General features: G+C 28.5%; 1 pseudogene; it reads left to right on the top strand.

Annotated features, from left to right (window-relative positions):
• Positions 1-248: 248 nt before the first annotated feature.
• On the top strand, positions 249-10,306 carry LOC149197806 (PI-PLC X domain-containing protein At5g67130-like; annotated as a pseudogene).
• The last annotated feature ends 1,540 nt before the right edge of the window (positions 10,307-11,846 follow it).

Below are 11,846 nucleotides of genomic sequence, written 5' to 3'. Positions count from 1 at the left end.
GGTAGAAACCGGCTCAAGTAAAACCCCCGAAAGAGAGGCAAAATGTAAGCCATGGAAATCGAGGCAGAGGCAAAAGGACTATTCAAACTGTAGTCCAGGAAGCTGCATAAGCATATTAGGAGGGAACGAATGAGGACATTAGAAGGATCATTCAAAATTTAGAATCTGAGGTTCTGGAAGAGCAGTCCTCATCTGAGACTGAGGAATGGGTAGAGTTGATCAAGGACCCAGGAAACACGAGGGGCAGGATGACCTTGTACAGGCAGTCCCTGCACATTTACTGGGTGCTCAAATGTCTTCTGGCGAAAGCTATGGAACAGGTAGCTACAGAAATGACTGAAATTGCCAATGGAGTTCCCAGTTTACAAAAGGAGATGAAAAACTTTCAGAGTATTATGATTAGGCAGAATGATAAACTTGAGGAGATGGCTCAGGTTCTGTCCCAGCTCACTGGCATCGACTCAACTCAGGAGGGACGTATGGATATCTCAAAGGACATTGACTAGAACAAGGAAATTAGGAAGAAATGAGGCAGTTTTCTTCAAATATAGTGTTTTCAATTTCCTTTTCTAAGTTTTAATGCTTATGAGTAGTTTAATAGACTGTTTTTGGTGTTCTGTACACATAGCTAGTATGGAGAGACTTGCAAACTCTTGTTTTTGGAACGCATATAATAGACTAAGGTGGCCAACCATTCGGGGCAGGTTGAGGCCACTCATACAGTGTATCTGGTCTTTTGCTTTAATATAAATAGAGAAAAAAGCACCATCTTTACTTAAAATTTTTTTTTATTAAGAATTCAATTTTTGTTATTTTTTATTATTATTTAAATTTATTTATTTGTAAAGTGATTGATTGAGGTTTTATTATGGGTTTTGTAGTAACTTCCATTTATGTTAATTACCAATATTTTGTTTTTTTGTTTTTAATTTAACTCTTTTATTTTGATTTTTTCCATTTTATTATTATTTCCATTTTCATGAATTATAGTTTTTTCTCCATATATACAATTTAACATAACTTATTGTTATATAAAAAATATATGAAAATTTATTTTAATAAATTATATATATATATATATATATATAATATTAGTTTTTATGATGACATCAATAATACAACATATTTTTAGTTGTTTAATTTTTTGTGATGAATTATTTGCCTTTACTATTTTTTAATTTAATTAAACTATATTTAAGCTAAGTGATACTATGCAGCCTTTGTTTCCTTCACTTGTTCCAATCATACTATTAAAATTTACAATTACAATAATATAATCATTAAAAGTCAATAATCATGATTTTTTTATATTTATTATAAAAGTAAAAATGGTTTCATTTGATTTTCTCCTTTTTCATTTTATCATTTAGAACTTTTCTGTAAATAGTTAGTTATAATGTTGAATAGAAAATGATTTATCCATTTTTAAGAGGCAGACAGCAAGAGTTAATGTGTATCTTTCCACTTGGGGGATGCAGCCCTCAGAGATGCATGGAAGGAGGATTTGCACTATAAAAAGCAGTGATCTTCCTTCTTGTGAGTAAATAGTTAGTTATAATGTTGAATAGAAAATGATTTATCCATTTTTAAGAGACAGACAACAAGAGTTAATGTGTATCTTTCCAGTTGGGGAATGCAGCCCTCAAAGATGCATGGAAGGAGGATTTGTACTATAAAAAGCAGTGATCTTCCTTCTTGTGAGATGTAGTTAAAAAGCTCCAGTGTTAAATAGAAAGACAAACTACTTATAAAATACAGCCAAAAATATCCAATCTCACACAGAATGACAATCTACTTATAAAATGCTATCGCCAATCGCTTATAAGATGCAGCCAAAATACCTCAATATTAAATAAAAGAACGATCTGTCAACGTAATACAACCAAGATGATCCGTTAGATCATAATACAAACCAAATAAAGGTCGATTGTCGATCGATAAAATAATTTGTCGCCCACACGACACAGTCCAATCTGGATAAATATCATATATTATATTTATAACTCATATGGTAAGACATGGAAGGTCGTGCCCATGTGCTGCGTCCATATCTATCTCGTCTGTCATACTTTTGTCTCGGCCACAGATTCCCATATTAGCTGCATTTCGTATAAATTAATGATATTAAAATGCACCACCTTTTTTAGGTTTTTAGGTGCTAGTGAGATGTTATCATAAGGCTTGAGCTAAGTAGGGAAGTTTATTGGCTTACGGAAGGGGTCTAGTCATTGACATGATTTAATTCAACTAAACTTGCCTCTCATGGTTACTCCTCTTCATAAAATTTGAACAAGGTATTTTGCACAACTTGACACTGTCATTTTTTATTTGGTTTTAGATATTTTACATTAAAATTTTAAAATCTAAGTAGGTATTTTGCAGAAATTAACACTATTTTAAGAAGGACACTTTTTTTTATTTTATTTTAGATATTTTACATTAAAATTTAATATCCATTGAATTGTATTAAATATAAAATTTAAAATAAAAACAGTGTAAGATAATTTTAAAACAACTTTATATTTAAGAGAAAAACAATTTGATACAAAAACTTCACAAAAATATTTTGAGACAAAACTTTATATTTAAGACAAAAACAGTGTGAGACAAAATTTTTTTAAGACAACTTTATATTTAAGACAAAAACGGTTTTAAACAAAAATATATTAAGACAAATGTTTTTTTTAACAAAAAAAAGTTTGAAACAAAAATATTTAAAACAAAATTTTATATTTAATACAATAGCAATTAAGAGGAAACTCATTTAAGACAATTAACAATTAAGACAAAACAATATTAATTTAAGACAATATTATCTAATACATGCAAAATTCACCCTCAGAGTGCACCCTAATTCAGTCAACTTGCGGGCTACTATTGTCTCATGTTGCTGGCTACTATTGTCTCATGCCTATACTAGGGCTGCGATTTCACTTACCATTCATGTTTTTGAATGCATAAATAATTTCAGCTTCCTAAGAAAAGCCCTCACCACTAAAATTATGTAGTCAACAAAATTTAAACATATTATTCTAACAAATTACTACCAAATGTTAATCAAAATTAACCTTAAAAATACAAAAATAGAAAAGAAATATACTACTCATTATAAATATATTTAAACTACTCTTCAAGTATTAGTTCAAATGAATATCCTACCATACCATTCATAAATATATTTTTATTATTCAAAACTCTTAATTTGTAAGTCTCTTTCAATTTTAAAATGTCGTGCAGTCAAACTTATATATATATAACCGTGTAAAACCTCTATTTACATTATATAGATTTTACAACTTAATTTTTTTTTAGATTTTAATTTTTTTTGAGCGTTTTTGCCTTTATTATACACACAATTTTCTTTAGTTTTTTTGTTTTTATTATATTAAGCATTCCGTTTTAATTTGAATTGTATATTAGTTTTTGTTTGACCAAAACTTTATGTTGTTTATTAGTTTGTATTTGACCAAAACTTTATGTTGTTTATTAGTTTGTATTTGACCAAAACTTTATGCTACTTATCTAGAATTTAAATTTTGTTATTTTTTATTATTATTTAAATTTATTTATTTATTTGTAAAGTGATTGATTGAGGTGTTATTATCGGTCTTGTAGTAACTTCTATTTATGTTAATTACCAATTTTTTGTTTTTATTTTTTTAATTTAACTCTTTTATTTTGATTTTTTTCATTTTATTCTTATTTCCATTTTCATGAATTATAGTTTTTTTTCCATATATACAATTTAACATAACTTATTGTTGTATTAAAAATATATTAAAATATACTTTAATAAATTATATATATATATATATATATATATATATATATATATATATATATATATATATATATCTTTTAAACTCTATATATGTTAATATAAATAATATTAGTTTTTATGATGACATCAATAATACAACATATTATTAGTTGTTTAATTTTTTTGTGATGAATTATTTGTCTTTATTATTTTTTAATTTAATTAAGCTAAGGTACTAGCTACTATGCAGCCTTTGTTTCTTTCACTTGTTCCAATCATACTATTAATATTTACAATTGCAATAATATAATCATTAAAAGTCAATAATCATGATTTTTTATATTTATTATAAAGTAAAAATGGTTTCATTTGATTTTCTCCTTTTTCATTTTATCATTTAGAATTTTTCTGTAAATAGTTAGTTATAATGTTGAATAGAAAATGATTTATCCATTTTTAAGAGGCAGACAGCAAGAGTTAATGTGTATCTTTCCACTTGGGGGATGCAGCCCTTAGAGATGCATGGAAGGAGGATTTGTATTATAAAAAGCAGTGATCTTCCTTCTTGTAAGTAAATAGTTAATTATAATGTTGAATAGAAAATGATTTATCCATTTTTAAGAAGCAGACAGCAAGAATTAATGTGTATCTTTCCACTGGGGAAAACAGCCCTTAGAGATGCATGGAAGGAGAATTTATACCATAAAAAACAGTGATCTTCCTTCTTGTGAGATGTAGTTAAAAAGCTCGAATGTTAAATAGAAAGACAATCTACTTATAAAATGCTATCCCCAATCGCTTGTAAGATGCAGCCAAAATAACTCAATATTAAATAATACAACCAGGATGATCCGTGAGATGATAATACAAACCAAATAGAGGTCGATTGTGGATCGATAAAATAATTTGTCGCCCACACGAGACAGTCCAATCTGGATAAATATCATATATTATATTTATAACTCATATGGTAAGACATGGAAGGTCGTGCCCATGTGCTGCGTCCATATCTATCTCGTCTGCCATACTTTTGTCTCGGCCACAGATTCCCATATTAGCTGCATTTCGTATAAATTAATGATATTAAAATGCACCACCTTTTTTAGGTTTTTAGGTGCTAGTGAGATGTTATCATAAGGCTTGAGCTAAGTAGGGAAGTTTATTGGCTTACGGAAGGGGTCTAGTCATTGACATGATTTAATTCAACTAAACCTCTCATGGTTACTCCTCTTCATAAAATTTGAACAAGTTATTTTGCAAAAATTAACAGTGTCATTTTTTATTTCGTTTTAGATATTTTACATTAAAATTTTAGAATTTAACCAGTTATGTTTTAGAAATTAACACTACTATAAGAAGGGTACTTTTTAGTTTATTTTAGATATTTACATTAAAATTTAATATCGATTGAATTGTATTAAATATAAAATTTAAAATAAAAAGAGTGTAAGACAATTTTAAAACAACTTTATATTTAAGAGAAAAACAATTTGATACAAAAATATTGTGAGACAAAAATTTCACAAAAATATTTTGAGACAAAACTTTATATTTAAGACAAAAACACTTTGAGACATAAATATTTTAAAACAACTTTATATTTAAAACAAAAGCCTTTTTAGACAAAAATATATTAAGACAAAAGAATTATATAACAAAAACAATTTGAAACAAAAATACTTAAAACAAAATTTTATATTTAAGACAATGGCAATTAAGAGGAAACTCATTTAAGGCAATTAATAATTAAGACAAAACAATATCAATTTAAGACAATATTATCTAATACATGCAAAATTGACCCTCACAGTGCACCCTAAGTACGTCAACTTGAGGGCTACTATTGTCTCATGCCTATATTGGGGTTGCTATTTCACTTACCATTCATGTTTTTGAATGCATAAATAATTTCAGCTTCCTAAAAAAAATATGCTCACCACTAAAATTATGTAGTCTACAAAATTTACACATATTATTCTAACAAATTATTACCAAATGTTAATCACAATTAACCTTAAAAATACAAAAACAAAAAAGAAATATACTACTCATTATGGATATATTTAAACTACTCTTCAAATATTAGTTCAAATGAGTATCCTACCATACCATTCATAAATATATTTTTATTATTCAAAACTCTTAATTTGTAAGACTCTTTCAATTTTAAAATGTCGTGCAGTCTAACTACTATATACTCTATTTAGATTATATGGATTTTACAACTTAATTTTTTTTTTGAGCGTTTTTGCCTTTATTATACACACAATTTTCTTTAGCTTTTTTATTTTTATTATATTAAGCATTCAGTTTTAATTCGACTTGTATATTAGTTTTTGTATTACCAAAATTTTATGTTGTTTATGAGTTTGTATTTGACCAAAACTTTATGCTACTTATCCATAGTTTAACATTAGGAATTCAATTTTTGTTATTTTTTATTATTATTTAAATTTATTTGTTTGTAAAGTGATTGATTCAGGTTTTATTATGGGTTTTGTAGTAACTTCCATTTATGTTAATTACCAATTTTTTGTTTTGTTTTGTTTTTTTTATTTAACTCTTTTATTTTGATTTTTTTTATTTTATTATTATTTCCATTTCATGAATTATAGTTTTTTTCTCCATATATACAATTTAACATAACTTATTGTTATATTAAAATATATTTTAATAAATTATATATATATATATATATATATATATATATATATATATATATATATATATATATATATATATATATATATATCTTAAACTCTATATGTGTTAATATAAATATTATTAGTTTTTATGATGACATCAATAATACAACATATTATTAGTTGTTTAATTTTTTGTGCTGAATTATTTGTCATTATTATTTTTTAATTTAATTAAGCTATATTTAAGTGACAGGTACTAACTACTATGCAGCGCTTGTTTCCTTCACTTGTTCCAATCATACTATTAAAATTTACAATTGCAATAATATAATCATTTAGAATTTTTCTGGATATAGTTAGTTATAATGTTGAATAGAAAATGATTTATCCAATTTTAAGAGGCAGACAGCAAGAGTTAATGTGTATCTTTCCACTTGGGATTTGTACTATAAAAAGCAGTGATCTTCCTTCTTGTGAGATGTAGTCAAAAAGCTCTAGTGTTAAATAAAAAGACAATCTCCTTATAAAATATTTATCCATTTTTAAGAAACAGACAAAAAGAGTTCATGTATATCTTTCCACTTGAGAATGCAGCCCTCAGAGATGCATGAAGGGAGGATCTGTACCATAAAAAGTAGTGATCTTCGTTCTTGTGAGACGAGTCAAAAAGCTCCAGTGTTAAATAGAAAGACAATCTACTTCAATATTAAATAAAAGAACCATCTGCCAACCTAATACAACCAAGATGATCCGTTAGATCATAATACAAAGTTCAAACCAAATAAAGGTCGATTGTGGATCGATAAAATAATTTGTCGCCCACACGACACAGTCCAATCTGGATAAATATCATATATTATATTTATAATTCATATGGTAAGACATGGAAGGTCGTGCCCATTTGCTGCGTCCATATCTATCTCGTCTGTCATACTTTTGTCTCGGCCACAGATTCCCATATTAGCTGCATTTCGCATAAATTAATGATATTAAAATGCACCACCTTTTTTTAGGTGCTAGTGAGATGTTATCATAAGGCTTGAGCTAAGTAGGGAAGTTTATTGGCTTACGGAAGGGGTCTAGTCATTGACATGATTTAATTCAACTAAACTTGCCTTTCATGTTTACTCCTCTTCATAAAATTTGAACAAGTTATTTCGCAGAAATTAACACGGTCATTTTTTATTTTGTTTTAGGTATTTTATATTAAAATTTTAAAATTTAACCAATTATTTTGTAGAAATTAACAATACTATAAGAATGGCACTTTTTATTTTATTTTAGATATTTTACATTAAAATTTAATATCAATTGAATTGTCTTAAATATAAAATTTAAAATAAAAACAATGTGAAGACAATTTTAAAACAATTTTATATTTAAGACAAAAACAATTTGATACAAAAATATTGTGAGAAAAACTTTAGAAAGTATTTTGATACCAAACTTTATATTTAAAACAAAAATATTTTAAGACAACTTTATATTTAAGACAAAAGCAGTTTTAGACAAAAATATATTAAGACAAAAAAATTTATTTGAGACAAAAACATTTAAGACAAAATTTTATATTTAAGACAATGGCAATTAAGAGGAAACTCATTTAAGACAATTAACAATTAAGACAAAACAATATCAATTCAAGATAATATTATCTAATACATGCAAAATTGACCCTCACAGTGCACCCTAAGTCCATCAACTTGCCGGCTACTATTGTGTCATGCGTATACCGAAGCTGCTATTTCACTTACCATTCATGTTATTTTATATAAAGACAATGAATTGTTGAGTTCTTAGTTTTGTGGGTATAGCCAACTGTGAAGAATGCTGCTATTTCACTTACCATTCATGTTATTTTATATAAAGACAATGAATTGTTGAGTTCTTAGTTTTGTGGGTATAGCCAACTGTGAAGAATGCGAAAAATTTTCCTGGAAAGATTTCCGAAACATCAATTCCTCTTTTGTCCCTTTGATCTATGTTGATAAGATTAGAGACAACTTGTCTACAATTCCTCTTTTGTCCCTTTCATCTCTGTGGATACAATTAGAAACAACTTGTCTACAATTCCTCTTTTGTCCCTTTGATCTCTAGACAACTTGTCAATAGTTGCATTTGGGAAGTTTGCCCAAAGATTCCATGAGTGGATATGGGATAATTATATTTTTTATTTTTTTGAAAATAGATATTCAAACCACATCAAATTTAATCATATCAATTTATTTCTTTTATATTATATTTTTCCCTTTTTATTAATCCTTTTTATACAAAATTAGAATATGCTAATTATATAATTTTTCTAATTAGTTATAAAATTAAAATATAACATTTTGAGAAGTTAGAATCGTCTTGTTCATGGCTACAATTGTGCTCTTACCCACCAGTGGCGTAGGAGGAGCTTGTTTCAGTGGGAGTTGTCAAGTTGTGGGATCAAATCACATTGCCTACATCTGCTATTTTAGCTGTAATAATCTTAGAATCAAGCAGAGAAGCAAGAGGGTATTCTCATTTGTTTCTCCCTTTTGTTTCCCAATAGGTCCATGATATTTGTACAAAGGATAGTGACTATGTCACGGGTCTTAAATGCATATTGTGTAGTTCAATGGGCGACTCGAGTTACAAATGCACTAGGATTTATACTACAAATCCAACTTTAAAGGCATCATTCTCAACTTTGAAAGATTCTGATTGATTTTCATTTAATTTCTCTGCAAATATTTGATATTTTATTTTATTTTTGTTTAGGCGGGCAACCTACCTTTCAATAAATACTCATGGCTAATGACCCACAGTTCTTATGCAATCTTCGAAGAAGAATCGTAGATGAGTGTCCATAGATTCACTTACAATAACCAAGAAGTTAGTGTTATGGATTTATTAAATGTGTGTATGGCTTGTAAAATATTTCAGGTCAATTAGGGTATTTGAATTGTTGGGAATTTAGCCGAGACTTTAAGCAATTAAGGTATTTAATTTGGGGATTTTTTTGCAAGATGATGGTGTTAGAGGGCTAATGTTGGACACGTATGATTATGAGAATGATGTTTGGCTCTGTCTTTCCTTCAGAGGCAATTGCTAGAATTTCACAACTTTTGTAGGTAAAAACCTCAAGTCCCTTGATTAACTACTACAATTTTTTTATTGTCTAAGCTAAATACATTTGAGGATAATTTTCCACATTTGAAGTGTTATTCAGGTTGTTAGGGTGTTATTTTTCATTGTAAATCAATGCACCATACCTCCAGGTCCACATTATTCAGGAGATTTGAATTTATCTAAATGCTCAATAATATTGATGGTAACCAGTGAAATTAAAGCCTTAGATGTAAAGTTAAACCATTCTTACTCATATTGAGGTCTATTTCATTTAATATATTTGAACCTAGCCATGGTAAGCATTAAATACATTGATAGATTACAATTGATTATAGATTTTGTCAACCTCATTTAAATTTAACTAAACCAATATTTAAATGTTTTGTTTATTTGGAATATGGGTCTGTTATAGATGCTAGTTGTGAATACATTAAAGGAAATTCAAACATTTATGCCAAACAATCCCTTTGAAATCATCACCATATTCGTCGAGGACTATGTTAAAGCTACCAAAGGTTTGACCAAAGTCTTCACCGAAGTTGATTTGATGAAGTATTGGTACCTAATGATTGTCATGCCCAAATATGGTAGTGATTGATTCACTATGAGTGACATGGTCATGAAAAACTATCACCTTATAGTATTCACCTCAATAACTTCCAAAGAGGCCTCAGAGGGAATTTCTCATCAGTGGAACTATGTGGTGGAAAATAAATGCAAGTTTTACAAAACCTATCCCATGCCTTTAATGATGTATAGGAAGGGATTGATGAGAAGCTATTTTGGTAGAAGGGGATGTTGATTTGGTAGCAGGATCCAATACTATTCACGTTGAATCAAAGAATCTAAGCTTAAAATCCTAGTCACTGGTTCTCGAGAATTTCTTCTGAGATCAACCCATTGTATCCAAAGCCTAGATAGAAAATTTTGATGCACTCTTAAACATTTTGAGCATGTGTCACCAAGCTATAGGAAACTGATGGGCTAATTTCTCAGTAGTTGATTTATTTAAGTGAAATTTATCACTTCATTTTTTCAATTTACATAGACCAACTTTAACCTCGGTGGGTTTTATGACATACACATAGAGGTTAAATTTTATTGATCCATCTTAAACTAGGATTGTTACGTTCTCATCTATTTCTCATCATTGTTTTATTTTCCTTTTCACAACAATGTTCCTAAAGTGAAAGTGGGTTCAGTTTTTTGAATTTACACAAACCCTAATCTTCAACCTTAGTGGATTTAATGAAATTCACAGAGAGGTTAAATTTTATTGATCCATGTTAAAATCGAATTGTTGTGTTCACATCAGTTTCTGATCATTGTTCTATTTTTATTTTCACACCATGCAATATTCACCGTAGAATGTTCTTACACATTCCATTTTCTGTGTATTGTTGAGATTTGCAACAAGAAATGTTAAAAATAGAAAATGCTAAAAATAGCACTGATATAAATAGCAGTTCAGCCATTGGAGATCTTAACAATAACGGGTGAAAAGTGAAAGTGCTAAAAATTAGCTTTTCTAAAAATAGTATTTTGGGATCACTTCTTATTTTAGTCAGTCCCTGAACTAAACATAGGAAGTAAAATTCGAATTTGATATCAATAGCAGTTTGAAATTAATTAATTAATTCATCTTGAGTTAATTAGTAAAGGAAAATCAAACTTGAAGTCTATGTGAGGACATGCAACAGTTTCTACTTTGATTGAGGAATTTAACCTTCAGTTAAAGAGATAAGGATGAGTTGTGATATTGAGTTGTAATTAGTTGACTTAGTTTGACTTAGTCAAGTCCAGTTAGATTAATTTAATAGTTTGTTAAATTAATGAGAGTTCAGTTAGTTAATGATGGCATGCATGTAACTACTGTAATTCAAATAACTGAAGATTCACTCATGGATAACTCATGCATGTCAGTTCAGTCAAAGACCCAGTTGAGATCAGATGGAGGGACTGTGTACTATCAATTGCTAGGATATTCCTTGATGAATATTCCTTGCATGCAGAAAGAATATTATTCCTTATGGATTGCGCAGTTGGACCTGAGGTTACAGTGAGTGTGATGAGGCCAATTCACACATGTGATATCATTGGACCCCAATCAAAATTGCGCAAGGAAATAGGAGGCTTAAAGGGCTTGAGGAAGATATATTTTATGTTTATTGAGTCTGTGAGTTGTATTGTTTGAGTGTAGAGAGATCGGGATAGCTTGAGAGCTAATTCTTTTTATAACTCGAACAAGATTTCCACTTGTATGATAATACAGAGTTGGGGTTTTAGGCTAATGCTTTCCCTAGTGATATATCTTATGTGTTATGGTTGATTACTTCTCATTC

The sequence above is a fragment of the Pinus tabuliformis genome, chromosome 2_2, assembly GCF_031772625.1.
Source record: "Pinus tabuliformis cultivar Carrire ecotype Pingquan chromosome 2_2, CPIR1, whole genome shotgun sequence".
Taxonomy (NCBI): domain Eukaryota; kingdom Viridiplantae; phylum Streptophyta; class Pinopsida; order Pinales; family Pinaceae; genus Pinus; species Pinus tabuliformis.
Note: the sequence above shows the minus strand (reverse complement) of the source record. Positions and strands in the feature narration are given on the sequence as shown.